Raw genomic sequence first — 20,536 nt, forward strand, 5'->3', positions numbered from 1 at the left:
AGAGAGGAAAGAGAGGAGAGAAGAGAGGAAAGAGAGAGAGAAGGAGAAAGAGAGGAGAGAAGAGAGGGAAAGAGAGGAGAGAAGAGAGGAAAGAGAGGAAGAAGAGAGGGAAAGAGAGGAGAGAAGAGAGGGAAAGAGAGGAGAGAAGAGAGGGAAAGAGAGGGAAAGAGAGAGAGAAGAGAGGAGAGAGAGAGAGAGAAAGAGAGGAGAGAAGAGAGGGAAAGAGAGGAGAGAAGAGAGGGAAAGAGAGGAGAGAAGAGAGGGAAAGAGAGGGAAAGAGAGGGAGAGAAGAGAGGGAAAGAGAGGAGAGAAGAGAGAAAGAGAGGAGAGAAGAGAGGGAAAGAGAGGAGAGAAGAGAGGGAAAGAGAAGAGGGAAGAGAGAGAGAAGAAAGAGAGGAGAGAAGAGAGGAAAGAGAGGAGGAGAGAAGAGAGGAGAAGAGAGGGGAAAGAGAGGAGAGAGAGAAGAGAGGGAAAGAGAGGGAGAAGAGAGGGAAAGAGAGGAGAGAAGAGAGGGAAAGAGAGGAGAAGAAGAAGAGAGGAGAGAAGAGAGGAGAGAAGAGAGAGGAAAGAGAGGAGAGAAGAGAGGGAAAGAAGAGAGAGAGGAAAGAGAGAAGAGAGGGAAAGAGAGGAGAAGAGAAAGAGAGGAGAGAAGAGAGAAAGAGAGGAGAAGAGAGAAAGGAGAAGAGAGGGAAAGAGAGGAGAGAAGAGAGGGAAAGAGAGGAGAGAAGAGAAGAGAGAGAGAAGAGAGAAGAGAGGAAAGAGAGGAGAGAAGAAGAGAGGAAAGAGAGGAGAGAAGAGAGGAAAGAGAGAGAGAAGAGAGAAAGAGAGGAGAGAAGAGAGGAAAGAGAAGAGAAGAGGGAAAGAGAGGAGAGAAGAGAGGGAAAGAGAGGAGAGAAGAGAGGGAAAGAGAGGGAAGAGAGAGGAAAGAGAGGGAAAGAGAGGAGAGAAGAGAGGGAAAGAGAGGAGAGAAGAGAGGGAAAGAGAGGAGAGAAGAGGGAAAGAGAGAGAAGAGAGGAGAAGAGAGGAGAGAAGAGAGGGAAAGAGAGGAGAGAAGAGAGGGAAAGAGAAGAGAAGAGGGAAAGAGAGGAGAGAAGGGAGAGGGAAAGAGAGGAGAGAAGAGAGGAAAGAGAGAGAGAAGAGAGGAAAGAGAGGAGAGAAGAGAGAGGAAAGAGAGAGAGAGGAAAGAGAGGAGAGAAGAGAGGGAAAGAGAGGAGAGAAGAGAAAGAGAGAGAAGAGGGAAAGAAGAGAGAAAGAGAAAGAGAGAAGAGAGGGAAAGAGAGGAGAGAAGAGAGGGAAAGAGAGAGAAGAGAGGAAAGAGAGGAGAGAGGGAAAGAGAGGGAAAGAGAGGGAAAGAGAGGAGAAAGAGAGGGAAAAGAGAGGGAGAGAAGAGAAGAGAGGGAAAGAGAGGAGAGAAGAGAGGGAAAGAGAGGAGAGAAGAGAGGGAAAGAGAGGAGAGAGAAGAGAGGAGAGGAAGAGAGGAGAGAAGAGAGGAAAGAGAGGAGAGAAGAGAGGGAAAGAGAGGAGAGAAGAGAGGGAAAGAGAGGAGAGAAGAGAGGAGAAGGAGAGAGAGGGAAAAGAGAGGAGAAAGAGAGGAGAAAGAGAGGGAAAGAGAGGAGAGAAGAGGGAAAGAGAGGAGAAAGAGAGGAGGAGAAGAGAGAGGGGAAAGAGAGGAGAAAGAGGGAAAGAGAGGAGAGAAGAGAGGGAGAAGAGAGGGAAAGAGAGGAGAGAGAGGGAAAGAGAGGAGAGAAGAGAGGAAAGAGAGGAGAGAAGAGAGGGAAAGAGAGGAGAGAAGAGAGGGAAAGAGAGGAGAGAGGGAAAGAGAGGAAAAGAGAGGAGAGAAGAGAGGGAAAGAGAGGAGAGAAGAGAGGGAGAGAGAAAGAGAGGGAAAGAGAGGAAGAAGAGAGAGGAAAGAGAGGAGAGAAGAGAGGGAAAGAGAGGAGAGAAGAGAGGGAAAGAGAGGAGAGGGAAAGAGAGGGGAGAAGAGAGGAAAGAGAGGGAGAAGGAGAAGAGAGGAAGGAGAGAGAGAGAGGAAAGAGAAGAGAGGGAAAGAGAGGAGAGAAGAGAGGGAAAGAGAGGAAAGAGAGAGAGAGAGGAAAGAGAGGGAAAGAGAGGAGAAAGAGAGGGAAAGAGAGGAGAAAGAGAGAGAGAGAAGAGAGGGAAAGAGAGGAGAGAAGAGAGGGAAAGAGAGGAGAAAGAGGGGAAGAGAGGAGAAAGAGAGGGAAAGAGAGGAGAGAGAGAGGGAAAGGAGGAAAGAGAGGGAGAAAGAGAGGAAAGAGAGGAGAAAGAGAGAGGAAAGAGAGGAGAGAAGAGAGGGAAAGAGAGGGAGAGAAGAGAGGGAAAGAGAGGAGAGAAGAGAGGGAAAGAGAGGAGAGAAGAGGGAAAGAGAGGGAGAGAAGAGAGGAGAAGAGAGGGAAAGAGAGGAGAAGAGAGGAAAGAGAGGGAGAGAAGAGAGGGAAAGAGAGGAGAGAAGAGAGGGAAAGAGAGGAGAGAAGAGAGGAAAGAGAGGGAAAGAGAGGAGAAGAGGGAAAGAGAGGAAGAAGAGGGAAAGAGAGGAGAGAAGAGAAAGAGAGGAGAGAGAGAGGAAAGAAGAGAAAGAGAGGAGAGAAGGGAGAAGGGAAAGAGAGGAGAAAGAGAGGAGAAAGAGAGAGAGAGAAGAGAAGAGAGGGAAAGAGAGGAGAGAAGAGAGGGAAAGAGAGGAGAGAAGAGAGGGAAAGAGAGGAGAGAAGAGAGGAAAGAGAGGAAAAGAGAGGAGAAAGAGGAGAGAAGAGAGGGAAAGAGAGGAGAAAGAGAGGAGAGAAGAGAGGGAAAGAGAGGAGAGAAGAGAGGGAAAGAGAGGAGAAAGAGGGAAAGAAGAGAGAGAAAGAGAGAGAGAGAGAAGAGAGAGGGAAAGAGAGGAGAGAAGAGAGGAAAGAGAGGAGAGAAGAGAGGGAAAGAAGAGGAGAGAGGAGAAGAAGAGGGAGAAGAGAGGGAAAGAGGAGAGAGAGAGGGAAAGAGAGGAGAGAAGAGAGGAAAGAGAGGAGAGAAGAGAGGGAAAGAGGAGGAGGAGAGAGAGAGGAAGAGAGGGAAAGAGAGAAGAGGGAGAAGAGGGAAAGAGAGGAGAGAAGAGAGGAGAAAAAGAGAGGAGAGAAGAGAGGGAAAGAGAGGAGAGAGGAGAAGAGAGGAGAAGAAAGAGAGGGAGAAGAGAGGGAAAGAGAGGAGAGAAGAGAGGGAAAGAGGAGAGAGAAGAGAGGGAAAGAGAGGAGAGAAGAGAGGGAAAGAAAGAGAGGAAAGAGAGAGAGAAGAGAGGAAAGAGAGAGAGAGAAGAGAGGAAAGAGAGGAGAGAAGAGAGGGAGAGAGAGGAGAGAAGAGAGGGAAAGAGAGAGAAGAGAGGGAAAGAGAGAAGAGAAAGAGAAAGAAGAGAGGGAAAGAGAGGAGAAAAAGAAAGAGAGAGAGAAGAGAGGGAAAGAGAGGAGAGAAGAGGGAAAGAGAGGAGAGAAGAGAGGAAAGAGAGGAGAGAAGAGAGGGAAAGAGAGGAGAGAAGAGAGGGAAAGAAGAGAGAGAGGAGAGAAGAGAGGGAAAGAGAGAGAGGGAAAAGAGAGGGAGAGAGAAGAGAGGAGAAAGAGGAGAGAAGAGAAAGAGGGAAAGAGAGGAGAGAAGAGAGGGAAAGAGAGGAGAGAAGAAAGAGGGAGAAAGAGAGGAAAGAGAGGGAAGAGAGGGAAAGAGAGGAGAGAAGAGAGGGAAAGAGAGAAGAGAGGGAAAGAGAGGAGAAAGAGAGGGGAAAGAGAGGAGAGAAGAGAGGAAAGAGAGGAGAGAAGAGAGGAAAGAGAGGAAAAGAGAGGGAAAGAGAGGGAGAAGAGAGGAAAGAGAGGAGAGAAGAGAGGGAAAGAGAGGAGAGAAGAGAGGGAAGAGAGAGAGGAAAGAGGGAGAAGAGAGGGAGAGAAGAGAGGAGAGAGAGGGAGAAGAGAGGGAAAGAGAGGAGAGAAGAGAGGGAAAGAGAGGAAGAGAGGGAAGAGAGAGGGAAAGAGAGGAGAGAAAGAGAGAGAAGAGAGAAAGAGAGAAGAGGGAAAGAGAGGAGAGAAGAGAGGGAAAGAGAGGAGAGAAGAGAGGAAAGAGAGGAGAGAAGAGAGGGAAAGAGAGGGAAAGAGAGGAGAAGAGAGGGAAAGAGAGGAGAGAGGAAAGAGGGAAGAGGAGAGAAGAGAGGGAAAGAGAGGAGAGAAGAGAGGGAAAGAGAGGAGAGAAGAGAGGGAAAGAGAGGAAGAGGGAAAGAGAGGAAGAGAGGGAAAGAGAGGGAAGAGAGGGAGAGAGGGAAAGAGAGGAGAGAAGAGAGGGAAAGAGAAAGAGAGAGAAAGAGAGGGAAAGAGAGGAGAGAAGAGAGGAAAGAGAGGAGAGAGAGGGAGAAGAGAGGGAAAGAGAGGAGAAAGAGAGGGAAAGAGAGGAAAGAGAGGAGAGAAGAGAGGGAAAGAGAGGAGAGAAGAGAGGGAAAGAGAGGAGAGAAGAGAGGAAAGAGAGAAAGAGAGGAGAAGAGAGGAGAGAAGAGAGGGAAAGAGAGGAGAGAAGAGAGGGAAAGAGAGGAGAGAAGAGAGGAGAAAGAGAGGAGAGAAGAGGGGGAGAAGAGAGGGAAGAGAGGAGAGAAAGAGAGGGAAAGAGAGGGAGAAGAGAGAAAGAGAGGAGAGAAGAGAGGGAAGAGAGGAGAGAAGAGAGGAAAGAGAGGGAAAGAGGAGAAGAGAGGAAAGAGAGGGAAAGAGAGGAGAAAGAGAGGAGAAAAGAGAGGAAAGAGAGGAGAGAAGAGGAAAGAGAGGAGAGAGGAAAGAGAGGGAAGAGAGGGAAAGAGGGAAAGAGAGAGAAGAGAGGAAAGAGAAGAGAGGGAAAGAGAGGAGAGAAGAGAGGGAAAGAGAGGAGAGAAGAGGGAAAGAGAGAGAGAGAAGAGAGGGGAAAGAGAGGAGAGAAGAGAGGGAAAGAGAGGGAAAGAGAGGAGAGAAGAGAGGGAAAGAGAGGAGAAAAGAGGAAAGAAGAGAGAAGAGAAAGAGAGAAGAGGGAAAGAGAGAAGAGAAGAGGGAAAGAGAGGAGAGAAGAGAGGAGAAGAAGAGAGGAGAGAAGAGAAGAGAGAAGAGAGGAGAGAAGAGAGGGAAGAGAGAGAGAGAGAAGAGGGAAAGAGAGGAGAGAAGAGGGAAAGAGAGGAGAGAAGAGAGGAAAGAGAGGAGAGAAGAGAGGGAAAGAGAGGGAGAGAAGAGAGGGAAAGAGAGGAGAGAAGAGGGGGAAAGAGAGGAGAGAAGAGAGGAAAGAGAGGGAAGAGAGAGAGAGGGAAAGAGAGGGAGAAGAGAGGGAAAGAGAGGAGAGAAGAGGGGGAAGAGAGGAGAAGAGGGAGAGGGAGAGAGAGGAAAGAGAGGCGAAGAGAGGAGAGAGAGGAGAAGAGAGGAGAGAAGAGAGAGGGAAAGAGAGGAGAGAAGAGAGGGAAAGAGAGGAGAGAAGAGAGGAAAGAGAGGAGAGAAGAGAGGAAAGAGAAGAGGGAAAGAGAGGAGAGAAGAGAGGGAAAGAGAGGAGAGAAGAGAGGGAAAGAGAGGAGAGAAGAGAGGAAAGAGAGAGAGAAGAGAGGAGAAGAGAGGGAAAGAGAGAGAAGAGAGGGAAGAGAGAGGAAAGAGAGAGGAGAGAAGAGAGGGAAAGAGAGGAGAGAGAGGAAGAGAGGAGAGAAGAGAGGGAAAGAGAGGAGAGAAGAGAGGGAAAGAGAGGAGAGAAGAGAGGGAAGAGAGGAGAGAAGAGAGGGAGAAAGAGAGGGAGAGGAGAAGAGGAAAAGAGAGGGAAAGAGAGGAAGAAGAGAGGGAAAGAGAGGAGAGAAGAGGGAGAGGGAAAGAGAGGGAAGAGAGAGGAAAGAGAGAGAAGAGAGGAAAGAGAGGAGAGAAGAGGGAAAGAGAGGAGAGAAGAAGGGAAAGAGGGAGAGAAGAGAGGGAAAGAGAGGAGAGAAGAGAGGGAAAGAGGGAGAGAAGAGAGGAAAGAGAGAGAGAGAAGAGAGGGAAGAGAGGAGAGAAGAGAGGGAAAGAGAGGAGAAGAGGGAAAGGAGAGAGAGAGAGGGAAAGAGAGAGAGAAGAGAGGGAAAGAGAGGAGAGAGAGAGGGAAAGAGAGAGGGAGAAGAGAGGAGAAGAGAGGGAGAAGAGAGGAGAGAGAGGGAGGAGAGAAAGAGAGGGAAAGAGAGGAGAGAAGAGAGGGAAAGAGAGGAGAGAAGAGAGGGAAAGAGAGGAGAAAGAGAGGGAAAGAGAGGAAAGAGAGGAAAGAGAGGAGAGAGAGAGGGAAAGAGAGGAGAGAAGAGAGGGAAAGAGAGGAGAGAAGAGAGGGAAAGAGAGGAGAGAAGAGAGAGGAAAGAGAGGAGAGAAGAGAGGGAAAGAGAGGGAGAAGAGAGGAGAAAGAGAGAAAGAGAGGAAAGAGAGGGAAAGAGAGGAGAGAAAGAGGAAAAGAGAGGAGAGAAGAGAGGGAAAGAGAGGAGAGAAGAGAGGGAAAGAGGAGAAAGAGAGGGAAAGAGAGAGAGAAGAGAGGGAAAGAGAGGAGAGAAGAGAGAGGAGAAGAGAGGAGAGAAGAGAGGGAAAGAGAGAGAGAGAGAGGAAAGAGAGGAGAGAAGAGAGGGAAAGAGAGGAGAGAAGAGAGGGAAAGAGAGGGAAAGAGAGGAAAGAGAAGAGAGAAGAGAGGGAAAGAGAGGAGAAGAGAAGAGGGAAAGAGAGGGAAAGAGAGAGAAGAGAGAGAGGAGAGAAGAGGGAAGAGAGGAGAGAAGAGAGGGAAAGAGAGGAAAGAGAGAGAGAAGAGAGGGAGAGAGAGGAGAGAAGAGAGGGAAAGAGAGGAGAGAAGAGAGAAAGAGAGGGAAAGAGAGGGAAGAGAGAGAGAAGAGAGGAGAAGAGAGAAGAGAGGGAAGAGAGGGAAAGAGAGGAGAGGAAAGAGAGGAAAGAGAGGAGAGAAGAGAGGGAAAGAGAGGAGAAAGAGAGGGAAAGAGAGGAGAGAAGAGAGGGAAAGAGAGGAGAGAAGAGAGGGAAAGAGAGGAGAGAAGAGAGGGAAAGAGAGGAGAGAAGAGGGAAAGAGAGGGAAAGAGGAGAGAAGAGAAGGAAAGAGCAGAGAAGAGAAGGAAAGAGGAGAAGAGAGGAGAGAAGAGCGGTAAAAGAGAAGAGAGAAGAAAAATTGAGGACAAGAGAGAAATGTAACCTTCAGCTCAAGGGAAATTGGGACGGACGGAGAGCTGTATGTGTGTGTTCGATTGGCCACCCTGTTAGCCGTTTATGTGTGTGTGTGTGTGTGTGTGTGTGTGTGTGTGTGTGTGTGTGTGTGTGTGTGTGTGTGTGTGTGTGTGTGTGTGTGTGTGTGTGTGTGTGTGTGTGTGTGTGTGTGTGTGTGTGTGTGTGTGTGTGTGTGTGTGTGTGTGTGTGTGTGTGTGTGTGTGGAGAGAGAGTGTTGTGTTTTGTCAACCCCCCCCTTAAGGGGAACCCTGGTCACAGTGTTAGCCAACCTGACCCCCACCCCAACCTGGCAACGCAACCAGTAGAAAACAGACAGTAGTCACCATTCAATATTCATACGCTATATTGCACAACACTGCAATGGTGAGGTGTGCACAAGTGGGACGGTCTGTGGTTAAAATATATCTCCCACCTACATCATTTGATACTGTAATGACACCCATGGTGATACCACTTTATTGACTCTGCATGTTTCATTTAACAACAATGGTGTCATTCAACAACAATGGTGTCATTTAGATACAAGTTTCATTTAACAACAACAATGGTGTCATTTAGATACAAGTTTCATTTAACAACAATGGTGTCATTCAACAATGGTGTCATTCAATGGTGTCATTTAGATACAAGTTTCATTTAACAACAATGGTGTCATTCAACAACAATGGTGTCATTTAGATACAAGTTTCATTTAACAACAATGGTGTCATTCAACAACAATGGTGTCATTCAGATACAAGTTGTTTTTATTACCACACTGGTGTCATGCAGTTACAGGAACCTATTCCACAGAAAGGGAATAGACCTCCACCCCTCCTGACCCCGTACAACCCCTCACCAAACACCCAACCTCCACCCCCTAACGACTGGACTCCCTGGATAAAAGATTGTCAGAAAGTGGACGGAGGAAGGGAGGAAAAGAAAGGGGTGAGTTGAAGTCTGTTGAAAGGTAAAGAGAGACAGAGAGAGAGAGAGAGAGAGAGAGAGAGAGAGAGAGGGAAGAGACAGAGAGAGAGAGACAGAGAGAGAGAGAGAGAGAGAGAGAGAGAGAGAGACAGAGAGAGAGAGAGAGAGAGAGAGAGAGAGAGAGAGAGAGAGAGAGGAAGAGACAGAGCGAGAGAGAGAGAGAGAGAGAGAGAGAGAGAGAGAGAGAGACAGAGAGAGAGAGAGAGAGAGAGAGAGAGAGAGAGAGAGAGAGAGAGAGAGAGAGAGAGAGAGAGACAGAGAGAGAGAAGAGAGAGAGAGAGAGAGAGAGAGAGAGAGAGAGAGAGAGAGAGAGAGAGAGAGAGAGAGAGAGAAGAGAGAGACAGAGAGAGAGAGAGAGAGAGAGAAGAGAGAGAGAGAGCTGTGAGAGAAGAGGGAGAGTCCGATGAGAGTCAGAGAGAGAGAACACACATCGGCATCAAGAAAACACAGAGTGTGTGTGTCATGTTCAGATCAGTGTGAGTGAGAGTGTGTGTGTGTGTGTGAGTGTGTGAGTGTGTGTGTGTGTGTGAGAGTGTGTGTGTGTGAGTGTGTGTGTGTGTGTGTGAGAAGAGAGTGTGTGTGTGTGTGAGTGTGTGTGTGTGTGTGAGTGTGTGTGTGTGTGTGTGTGTGTGTGTGTGTGTGTGTGTGTGAGAGTGACCTGAGAGATCCAGCGAGGCCTCCTGAGAGAAAGAGAGACAGAACCCAGGTCTGACCTGGTCAGAGCCAACCAGCCAGAGCCATGGCAACCCAACAACAACAGAACAACAACAGAACATCAGAGAGAGAGAGAGTGCTTCAAAGAGACAGAGAGACAAAGAGAAGAGAGTGCTCTACACTGAGATGGAGATAGCTGAGAAACTGAAAAATGAGAGAGGTAGAGATATAGAGATAAACTGAGAGATGAGGTTTAGAAAAATGGTAGGTGATAAAGGGGTATAAATGGTAGAGAGATAAACTTTAAATGATTTATAACTGCTACATGAGGTATAAATGGTAGAGTAGCTGAGACTGGGGTATAAATGGTGACATAGCTGCTACACTGGGTCATAAATGAGAGGTTTTAGAGCTGAGACTGGGGTATAAAAGGTTTATAGAACAACACTGGGAGTATAAATGGTAGGTTTAAAGCTGAGAGGGATAAATGGTAGGTTTATGAGAACACTGGGGTATAAATGGTAGGTTTATTGCTGACAGAGAGTATAAATGGTAGGTTTAAAGAGCTATGCTGGGGTATAAATGGTAGGTTTGAGCTGCTATACTGGGGTATAAATGGTAGGTTTGAGCTGCTATAATGGGGTATAAATGGTAGGTTTAAGCTGCTACTCTAGGGTATAAATGGTAGGTTTAGAGCTGTTACACTAGGTCTAAATGAGGTTTAGAGAGTTACACTGGGGTATAAATGGTAGGTTTATAGCTGTTACACTGAGAGTATAAATGAGGTTTATAGAGAGACACTAGAGGGTATAAATGGTAGGTTTATAGAGATCCACTGAGATAAATGGTAGGAGAGCTGATACAGAGGTATAAATGGTAGGTTTATAGAGAGACACTGGGGTATAAATGGTAGAGACAGAGAGAGAGACTGGGGTAGAAATGGTAGGTTTATAGCTGATACACTGAGAGGGTACAAATGGTAGGAGATTTATAAAGGGAAGAGACAGAGAGACAGAGAGAAAGAGAGAGAGAGACAGAGATAAGAGAGAGAGACAGAGAGACAGAGGTTTATAGCTGAGACAGAGAGAGAGAGAGACAGAGGAGATAAATGGTAGGTTTAGAGAAGAGAGAGAGAGCGATGAGGGAGAGAGAGACAGAGGTATAAATGGAGGTTTATAGACTGAGAGACTGGGATAAATGGAGGTTTAGAGAGACAGAGAGACAGAGAGAGAGTGTGTGAGAGTGGCTGGGAGAGTCCGATGGTGTGTCAGTACAGTTATACCAACACACATCGGCATCAGAAAACACAGGTGTGTGTAGGTTTATGTGTTACAGGATAAATGGTAGTTTGTGTGTTACACTGGGGTATAAATGGTATTTATAGTGCTGTACTGGGGTATAAATGGTAGGTTTATAGTGTGTGTGTGTATAAATGGTGGTTTGTAGCTGATACACTGGGTGTAAATGGTAGGTTTAATAGCTGTGTATAAATGTGTGTGTACACTGGGGTATAAATGGTAGGTTTGTAGCTGTATACTGGGGTATAAATGTGTTATAGTGTGGGTGGTTTAGTGACCTGATAAATGGTCTCCATCCAGCGGCAGGCCTCCTGTATGTGATTAAACTCCAGGGCGAATCCACGGCTCTGACCTGGTCACCACGCCAACCAGCCAGCGCCATGGCAACCCACAACAACAACAACAACAACAACATAACATCAACGCAGTGAGGGGTTAGTGCTTCAAAGAGACAGAGAGACAAAGAGAACAGAGTGCTCTATCCCAGATGGAGTTTATAGCTGCTACACTGGGGTATAAATGGTAGGTTTATAGCTGATAAACTGGGGTATAAATGGTAGGTTTATAGCTGCTACACTGGGGTATAAATGGTAGGTTTATAGCTGCTACACTGGGGTATAAATGGTAGGTTTATAGCTGCTACACTGGGGTATAAATGGTAGGTTTATAGCTGCTATACTGGGGTATAAATGGTAGGTTTATAGCTGATACACTGGGGTATAAATGGTAGGTTTAAAGCTGCTATACTGGGGTATAAATGGTAGGTTTATAGCTGATACACTGGGGTATAAATGGTAGGTTTATTGCTGATACACTGGGGTATAAATGGTAGGTTTAAAGCTGCTATACTGGGGTATAAATGGTAGGTTTGTAGCTGCTATACTGGGGTATAAATGGTAGGTTTGTAGCTGCTATAATGGGGTATAAATGGTAGGTTTAAAGCTGCTACTCTAGGGTATAAATGGTAGGTTTATAGCTGTTACACTAGGGTATAAATGGTAGGTTTATAGCTGTTACACTAGGGTATAAATGGTAGGTTTATAGCTGTTACACTGGGGTATAAATGGTAGGTTTATAGCTGATCCACTGGGGTATAAATGGTAGGTTTATAGCTGATACACTGGGGTATAAATGGTAGGTTTATCGCTGATACACTAGGGTATAAATGGTAGGTTTGTAGCTGCTACTCAAGGGTATAAATGGTAGGTTTATAGCTGATACACTGGAGTACAAATGGTAGGTTTATAGCTGCTATACTGGGGTATAAATGGTAGGTCTATAGCTGCTACACTGGGGTATAAATGGTAGGTTTATAGCTGCTATACTGGGGTATAAATGGTAGGTTTATAGCTGCTATACTGGGGTATAAATGGTAGGTTTATAGCTGATACACTGGGGTATAAATGGTAGGTTTATAGCTGATACACTGGAGTATAAATGGTAGGTTTATAGCTACTATACTGGGGTATAAATGGTAGGTTTGTTGCTGCTATACTGGGGTATAAATGGTCGGTTTATAACTGCTACAATGGGCTATAAATGGTAGGTTTATAGCTGATACACTGGAGTACAAATGGTAGGTTTATAGCTGCTATACTGGGGTATAAATGGTAGGTTTATAGCTGATACACTGGGGTATAAATGGTAGGTTTATAGCTGCTACACTGGGGTATAAATGGTAGGTTTATTGCTGCTACACTGGGGTATAAATGGTAGGTTTATTGCTGCTACACTGGGGTATAAATGATAGGTTTATTGCTGCTACACTGGGGTATAAATGGTAGGTTTATAGCTGCTCCACTGGGGTATAAATGGTAGGTTTATAGCTGCTACACTGGGGTATAAATGGTAGGTTTATAGCTGCTACACTGGGGTATAAATGGTAGGTTTGTAGCTGCTACTGAAGGGTATAAATGGTAGGTTTATTGCTGCTACACTGGGGTATAAATGGTAGGTTTATAGCTGCTACACTGGGGTATAAATGGTAGGTTTATAGCTGCTACACTGGGGTATAAATGGTAGGTTTATAGCTGCTACACTGGGGTATAAATGGTAGGTTTATAGCTGATACACTGGGGTATAAATGGTAGGTTTATAGCTGCTACACTGGGGTATAAATGGTAGGTTTATAGCTGCTACACTGTGGTATAAATGGTAGGTTTATAGCTGATACACTGGGGTATAAATGGTAGGTTTATAGCTGCTACACTGGGGTATAAATGGTAAGTTTATTGCTGCTACACTGGGGTATAAATGGTAGGTTTATAGCTGCTATACTGGGGTATAAATGGTAGGTTTATTGCTGCTACACTGGGGTATAAATGGTAGGTTTATTGCTGCTACACTGGGGTATAAATGGTAGGTTTATTGCTGCTACACTGGGGTATAAATGGTAGGTTTATAGCTGCTATACTAGGGTATGAATGGTAGGTTTATTGCTGCTACACTTGGGTATAAATGGTAGGTTTAAAGCTGATACACTGGGGTATAAATGGTAGGTTTATAGCTGCTACACTGGGGTATAAATGGTAAGTTTAAATGGGGGTATAAATGGTAGGTTTATAGCTGCTACACTGGGGTATAAATGGTAGGTTTATTGCTGCTACACTGGGGTATAAATGGTAGGTTTATTGCTGCTACACTGGGGTATAAATGGTAGGTTTATTGCTGCTACACTGGGGTATAAATGGTAGGTTTATAGCTGCTACACTGGGGTATAAATGGTAGGTTTATAGCTGCTACACTGGGGTATAAATGGTAGGTTTATAGCTGCTACACTGGGGTATAAATGGTAGGTTTATTGCTGCTACACTGGGGTATAAATGGTAGGTTTATATCTGCTACACTGGGGTATAAATGGTAGGTTTATATCTGCTACACTGGGGTATAAATGGTAGGTTTATAGCTGCTATACTGGGGTATAAATGGTAGGTTTATTGCTGCTACACTGGGGTATAAATGGTAGGTTTATAGCTGATACACTGGGGTATAAATGGTAGGTTTATAGCTGCTATACTGGGGTATAAATGGTAGGTTTATTGCTGCTCTACTGGGGTATAAATGGTAGGTTTATAGCTGCTACACTAGGGTAAGAGCGTCTGCTAAATGACTTAAATGTAAATGTATGTAAATGATACACTAGAGTATAAATGGTAGGTTTGTAGCTGCTACTCTAGGGTATAAATGGTAGGTTTAAAGCTGATACACTGGGGTATAAATGGTAGGTTTATAACTGCTATACTGGGGTATAAATGGTAGGTTTATAGCTAATACACTGGGGTATAAATGGTAGGTTTATAGCTGCTACACTGGGGTATAACTGGTAGGTTTATAGCTGCTATACTGGGGTATAAATGGTAGGTTTATAGCTGATACACTGGGGTATAAATGGTAGGTTTATTGCTGCTACACTGGGGTATAAATGATAGGTTTATTGCTGCTACACTGGGGTATAAATGGTAGGTTTATAGCTGCTACACTGGGGTATAAATGGTAGGTTTATAGCTGCTACACTGGGGTATAAATGGTAGGTTTATTGCTGCTACACTGGGGTATAAATGGTAGGTTTGTAGCTGCTACTCAAGGGTATAAATGGTAGGTTTATTGCTGCTACACTGGGGTATAAATGGTAGGTTTATAGCTGCTATACTGGGGTATAAATGGTAGGTTTATTGCTGCTACACTGGGGTATAAATGGTAGGTTTATTGCTGCTACACTGGGGTATAAATGATAGGTTTATTGCTGCTACACTGGGGTATAAATGGTAGGTTTATAGCTGCTACACTGGGGTATAAATGGTAGGTTTATAGCTGATACACTGGGGTATAAATGGTAGGTTTATAGCTGCTACACTGGGGTATAAATGGTAGGTTTATATCTGCTACACTGGGGTATAAATGGTAGGTTTATAGCTGATACACTGGGGTATAAATGGTAGGTTTATAGCTGCTATACTGGGGTATAAATTGTAGGTTTATTGCTGCTACACTGGGGTATAAATGGTAGGTTTATAGCTGATACACTGGGGTATAAATGGTAGGTTTATAGCTGCTATACTGGGGTATAAATGGTAGGTTTATAGCTGCTATACTGGGGTATAAATGGTAGGTTTATGTCCTGCTAGCTCCAATGTCCTGCGAGTCCCAATGTCCTGCGAGTCCCAATGTCCTGCTAGCTCCAATGTCCTGCTAGCTCCAATGTCCTGCTAGCCCCAATGTCCTGCTAGCCCCAATGTCCTGCTAGCCCCAATGTCCTGCTAGCCCCAATGTCCTGCTAACCCCAATGTCCTGCTAACCCCAAAGTCCTGCTGGCCCCAATGTCCTGCTGGCCCCAATGTCCTGCTAGCTCCAATGTCCTGCTAGCCCCAATGTCCTGCTGGCCCCAATGTCCTGCTGGCCCCAATGTCCTGCTAGCCCCAATGTCCTGCTGGCCCCAATGTCCTGCTAGCCCCAATGTCCTGCTAACCCCAATGTCCTGCTAGCCCCAATGTCCTGCTTGCCCCAATGTCCTGCTAGCCCCAATGTCCTGCTATCCCCAATGTCCTGCTGGCCCCAATGTCCTGCTATCTCCAATGTCCTGCTGGCCCCAATGTCCTGCTGGCCCCAATGTCCTGCTAGCTCCAATGTCCTGCTATCCCCAATGTCCTGCTAGCCCCAATGTCCTGCTGGCCCCATTGTCCTGCTAGCCCCAATGTCCTGCTGGCTCCAATGTCCTGCTGGCCCCAATGTCCTGCTAGCTCCAATGTCCTGCTAGCCCCAATTTCCTGCTAGCCCCAATGTCCTGCTAGCCCCAATGTCCTGCTGGCCCCAATGTCCTGCTAGCTCCAATGTCCTGCTAGCCCCAATGTCCTGCTGGCCCCAATGTCCTGCTAGCTCCAATGTCCTGCTAGCCCCAATGTCCTGCTGGCCCCAATGTCCTGCTAGCTCCAATGTCCTGCTAGCCCCAATGTCCTGCTGGCCCCAATGTCCTGCTGGCCCCAATGTCCTGCTAGCTCCAATGTCCTGCTAGCTCCAATGTCCTGCTAGCCCCAATGTCCTGCTGGCCCCAATGTCCTGCTAGCCCCAATTTCCTGCTGTCCCCAATGTCCTGCTAGCTCCAATGAGAGAGAAAGAAGGAGAGAGAGAAAGTAAGAGATAGATAGATCTAACCACTCTTCACTTTGAGTAAGGTCTCTAATCTCAAAGTGACGCTACAGAGGAAAACAAACAACGTCCACTTCAGGTCCTCTATGAGAATATCAGTGATGTATTTATATCTATCAGTGAACTGACAAGTTGAGATACACTCCACACTTTCACTCTACACACAGAGAACAGCTTCCCAACACAACACACAGTCTTTCTCAGACCCAGTAGAGAGGGATGGAGAATAAAAAGTGGTCAGCCAGTGAGAGCAAGGAACAGGAGAGAGAGGGAGAGGGAGAGAGGGAGGGAGAGAGAGAGAGAGAGAGAGAGAGAGAGAGAGAGAGAGAGAGAGAGTGAGTGAGTGAGTGAGTGAGTGAGTGAGTGAGTGAGTGAGTGAGTGAGTGAGTGAGTGAGTGAGTGAGTGAGTGAGTGAGTGAGTGAGTGAGAGAGAGAGAGAGAGAGAGAGAGAGAGAGAGGAGAAGAGAGAGGGAGGTAGAGAAGAAGAGAGAAGAGAGAAGAGAGAGAGAGAGAGAGAGAGAGAGAGAGAGAGAGGAGAGAGAGAGAGCTAAGGGAAGAGAGGTGTAGTCTAGTCTAGGGAAGGTAGAGAGGTGTAGTCTAGTCTAGAGGGAGAGAGGTGTAGTCTAGTAGTAGAGAGAGAGAGAGGAGAGAGAGGTGTAGAGGGAAGAGAGAGGAGGTAGAGAAGAGAGAGTGAGAGAGGGAAGAGAGAGGGAGGTAGAGAAGAGAGAGGTAGAGAAGAGAGAGAGAGAGTAGAGAGGTAGAGAGAGAGCTAAGGGAAAGAGGTGTAGTCTAGTCTAGAGGTAGAGAGGTGTAGTCTAGTCTAGAGGGAGAGAGGTGTAGTCTAGTAGTAGAGAGGTGTAGTCTAGAGGGAGAGAGGTGTAGTCTAGAGGTAGAGAGGTGTAGTCTAGTCTAGAGGGAGTGAGGTGTAGTCTAGTCTAGAGGTAGAGAGGTGTAGTCTAGTAGTAGAGAGGTGTAGTCTAGTCTAGTCTAGAGGGGGAGAGGTGTAGTCTAGTCTAGAGGTAGAGAGGTGTAGTCTAGTAGTAGAGAGGTGTAGTCTAGTCTAGAGGGGGAGAGGTGTAGTCTAGTCTAGAGGGAGAGAGGTGTAGTCTAGTCTAGAGGGAGAGAGGTGTAGTCTAGTCTAGAGGGAGAGAGGTGTAGTCTAGTCTAGTAGTAGAGAGGTGTAGTCTAGTCTAGAGGTAGAGAGGTGTAGTCTAGTCTAGAGGGGGAGAGGTGTAGTCTAGTAGTAGAGAGGTGTAGTCTAGTCTAGAGGGGGAGAGGTGTAGTCTAGTCTAGAGGTAGAGAGGTAGAGAGGTGTAGTCTAGAGGTAGAGAGGTATAGTCTAGTCTAGAGGTAGAGAGGTGTAGTCTATAGGTAGAGAGGTGTAGTCTAGTCTAGAGGGGGAGAGGTGTAGTCTAGTCTAGAGGTAGAGAGGTGTAGTCTAGAGGTAGAGAGGTGTAGTCTAGTCTAGAGGGGGAGAGGTATAGTCTAGTCTAGAGGTAGAGAGGTAGAGAGGTGTAGTCTAGAGGTAGAGAGGTGTAGTCTAGTCTAGAGGGAAAGAGGTGTAGTCTAGTCTAGAGGTAGAGAGGTGTAGTCTAGTCTAGAGGGAGAGAGGTGTAGTCTAGTCTAGAGGGAGAGAGGTGTAGTCTAGTCTAGAGGGAGAGAGGTGTAGTCTAGTAGTAGAGAGGTGTAGTCTAGTCTAGAGGGAGAGAGGTGTAGTCTAGTCTAGAGGGAGAGAGGAAGAGAGAGAGCTGAGGGAGAGAGGTGTAGTCTAGTCTAGAGGGAGAGAGGTGTAGTCTAGTCTAGAGGGAGAGAGGTGTAGTCTAGTCTAGAGGGAGAGAGGTGTAGTCTAGTCTAGAGGGAGAGAGGTAGAGAGAGAGCTGAGGGAGAGAGGTGTAGTCTAGTCTAGAGGGAGAGAGGTGTAGTCTAGTCTAGAGGGAGAGAGGTGTAGTCTAGTCTAGAGGGAGAGAGGTGTAGTCTAGTCTAGAGGTAGAGAGGTGTAGTCTAGTCTAGAGGGAGAGAGGTGTAGTCTAGTCTAGAGGGAGAGAGGAAGAGAGGTGTAGTCTAGTCTAGAGGGAGAGAGGTGTAGTCTAGTCTAGAGGGAGAGAGGTGTAGTTTAGTCTAGAGGGAGAGAGGTGTAGTCTATTCTAGAGGGAGAGATGTGTAGTCTAGTCTAGAGGGAGAGAGGTGTAGTTTAGTCTAGAGGGAGAGAGGTGTAGTCTATTCTAGAGGGAGAGAGGTGTAGTCTAGTCTAGAGGTAGAGAGGTGTAGTCTAGTCTAGAGGAAGAGAGGTGTAGTCTAGTTTAGAGGGAGAGAGGTGTAGTCTATTCTAGATGGAGAGAGGAAGAGAGGTGTAGTCTAGTCTAGAGGGAGAGAGGAAGAGAGAGAGCTGGGGGAGAGAGGTGTAGTCTAGTCTAGAGGTAGATAGGTGTAGTCTAGTCTAGAGGGAGAGAGGTGTAGTCTAGTAGTAGAGAGGTGTAGTCTAGTCCAGAGGTAGAGAGGTGTAGTCTAGTCTAGAGGGAGAGAGGAAGAGAGAGAGCTGGGGGAGAGAGGTGTAGTCTAGTCTAGAGGGAGAGAGTTGTAGTCTAGTCTAGAGGGAGAGAGGAAGAGAGAGAGCTGGGGGAGAGAGGTGTAGTCTAGTCTAGAGGGAGAGAGGAAGAGAGAGAGCTGGGGGAGAGAGGTGTAGTCTAGTCTAGAGGGAGAGATGTGTAGTCTAGTCTAGAGGGAGAGAGATGTAGTCTAGTCTAGAGGTAGAGAGGTGTAGTCTAGTCTAGAGGGAGAGAGGTGTAGTCTAGTAGTAGAGAGGTGTAGTCTAGTCTAGAGGTAGAGAGGTGTAGTCTAGTCTAGAGGGAGAGAGGTGTAGTCTAGTCTAGAGGTAGAGAGGTGTAGTCTAGTCTAGAGGGGGAGAGGTGTAGTCTAGTCTAGAGGTAGAGAGATGTAGTCTAGTAGAAGAGAGGTGTAGTCTAGTCTAGAGGTAGAGAGGTGTAGTCTAGTAGTAGAGAGGTGTAGTCTAGTAGTAGAGAGGTGTAGTCTAGTCTAGAGGTAGAGAGATGTAGTCTAGTAGAAGAGAGGTGTAGTCTAGTCTAGAGGTAGAGAGGTGTAGTCTAGTAGTAGAGAGGTGTAGTCTAGTAGTAGATAGGTGTAGTCTAGTAGTAGAGAGGTGTAGTCTAGTAGTAGATAGGTGTAGTCTAGTAGTAGAGAGGTGTAGTCTAGTAGTAGATAGGTATAGTCTAGTAGTAGAGAGGTGTAGTCTAGTAGTAGATAGGTGTAGTCTAGTAGTAGAGAGGTGTAGTCTAGTAGTAGATAAGTGTAGTCTAGTAGTAGAGAGGTGTAGTCTAGTCTAGTAGTAGAGAGGTGTAGTCTAGTCTAGAGGGAGAGAGATGTAGTCTAGTAGAAGAGAGGTGTAGTCTAGTCTAGAGGTAGAGAGGTGTAGTCTAGTAGTAGAGAGGTGTAGTCTAGTAGTAGATAGGTGTAGTCTAGTAGTAGAGAGGTGTAGTCTAGTAGTAGATAGGTGTAGTCTAGTAGTAGAGAGGTGTAGTCTAGTAGTAGATAGGTATAGTCTAGTAGTAGAGAGGTGTAGTCTAGTAGTAGATAGGTGTAGTCTAGTAGTAGAGAGGTGTAGTCTAGTAGTAGATAAGTGTAGTCTAGTAGTAGAGAGGTGTAGTCTAGTCTAGTAGTAGAGAGGTGTAGTCTAGTCTAGAGGGAGAGTCTCTGTCTCAGTATCAGTCTCACCTGAAGATTTGTTCCTCATCAGGCGAATCAGAACCTCTGTCGGATCAATCCCCTGGTCCTGGAGTTGGGTACGTATCTACACACACACACACACACACACACACACACACACACACACACACACACACACACACACACACACACACACACACACACACACACACACACACACACACACACACACACACACACACACACACACACACACACACACATCAGTAGTGTGAGTGAGTGTTTTGCATGAAGGTGATAATGACCCCCTCCCATTTGTTGTGCACTGCTGAAACTCTGTTTATTATCTATGCATAGTCACTTCACCCCCACCGACATTACCTCTAACCTGTACCCCAGCACATTGACTCTGTACTGGTACCCCCTGTATATAGCCTCCACATTGACTCTGTACTGGTACCCCCTGTATATAGCCTCCACATTGACTCTGTACCGGTACCCCCTGTATATAGCCTCCACATTGACTCTGTACCGTAACACCCTGTATATAGCCTCCACATTGACTCTGTACTGGTACCCCCTGTATATAGCCTCCACATTGACTCTGTACCGGTACCCCCTGTATATAGCCTCCACATTGACTCTGTACCGTAACACCCTGTATATAGCCTCCACATTGACTCTGTACCGGTACCCCCTGTATATAGCCTCCACATTGACTCTGTACCGGTACCCCCTGTATATAGCCTCCACATTGACTCTGTACCGGTACCCCCTGTATATAGCCTCCACATTGACTCTGTACTGGTACCCCTGTATATAGCCTCCACATTGACTCTGTACCGGTACCCCCTGTATATAGCCTCCACATTGACTCTGTACTGGTACCCCCTGTATATAGCCTCCACATTGACTCTGTACCGGTACCCCCCTGTATATAGCCTCCACATTGACTCTGTACCGGTACCCCCTGTATATAGCCTCCACATTGACTCTGTACCAACCCCCTGTATATAGCCTCCACATTGACTCTGTACCAGTACCCCCTGTATATAGCCTCCACATTGACTCAGTACCGTAATACCCTGTATATAGCCTCCACATTGACTCTGTACCGTAACACCCTGTATATAGCCTCCACATTGACTCTGTACCGGTACCCCCTGTACATAGCCTCCACATTGACTCTGTATGGTACCTGTATATGAGTCTTGTGGCAGCTCCTTCTCCCCCCAATAATACTTGGATCTGTGACGTCAAGCACCAAATAATATTCGTCACAGAATTTGCCCCACGAGCGCGAACATGCACAGTTGTTAGCCATCTCCCCTGTTGTTGCGATCAGCCAATCGTCCTCTCCCCTCTTCTCCTCCTCCTCCCTCCTCTCCCTTCCCTCCCTCCCTCTCCCCTCTTCTCCCCTACCCCCTCCACTCCTCTCCCTTCCTCCCCTCGCCCCCTCCTCATCCCCCTCCCTCCCTCCCTCTTCTCCTCCTCCTCCCTCCCCTCCCTTCCCCCTCTTCTTCTCCTCGCCCCTACCCCCTCCTCTCTTCTCCCTTCCCTGTCCCCTCCCTCCTCTCCCCCTCCCTCCCTCCCGTCCCCCCTCCC

At 46.7% G+C, this 20,536-nt stretch overlaps 1 protein-coding gene across 1 annotated transcript in view; it reads right to left on the bottom strand.

Moving 5' to 3' along the window:
- LOC124018182 (RNA-binding protein 10-like) overlaps positions 1 to 20,536 on the bottom strand; it is a 36,761-nt gene that overhangs the window by 15,289 nt on the left and 936 nt on the right. The window contains exon 3 of the mRNA XM_046333450.1: positions 18,980 to 19,055. The gene's annotated coding sequence lies outside the window, so the exon portion shown is untranslated. The remainder of the gene's footprint in view (positions 1 to 18,979; positions 19,056 to 20,536) is intronic.

The sequence above is a fragment of the Oncorhynchus gorbuscha genome, linkage group LG03 (assembly GCF_021184085.1).
Source record: "Oncorhynchus gorbuscha isolate QuinsamMale2020 ecotype Even-year linkage group LG03, OgorEven_v1.0, whole genome shotgun sequence".
Lineage (NCBI taxonomy): Eukaryota > Metazoa > Chordata > Actinopteri > Salmoniformes > Salmonidae > Oncorhynchus > Oncorhynchus gorbuscha.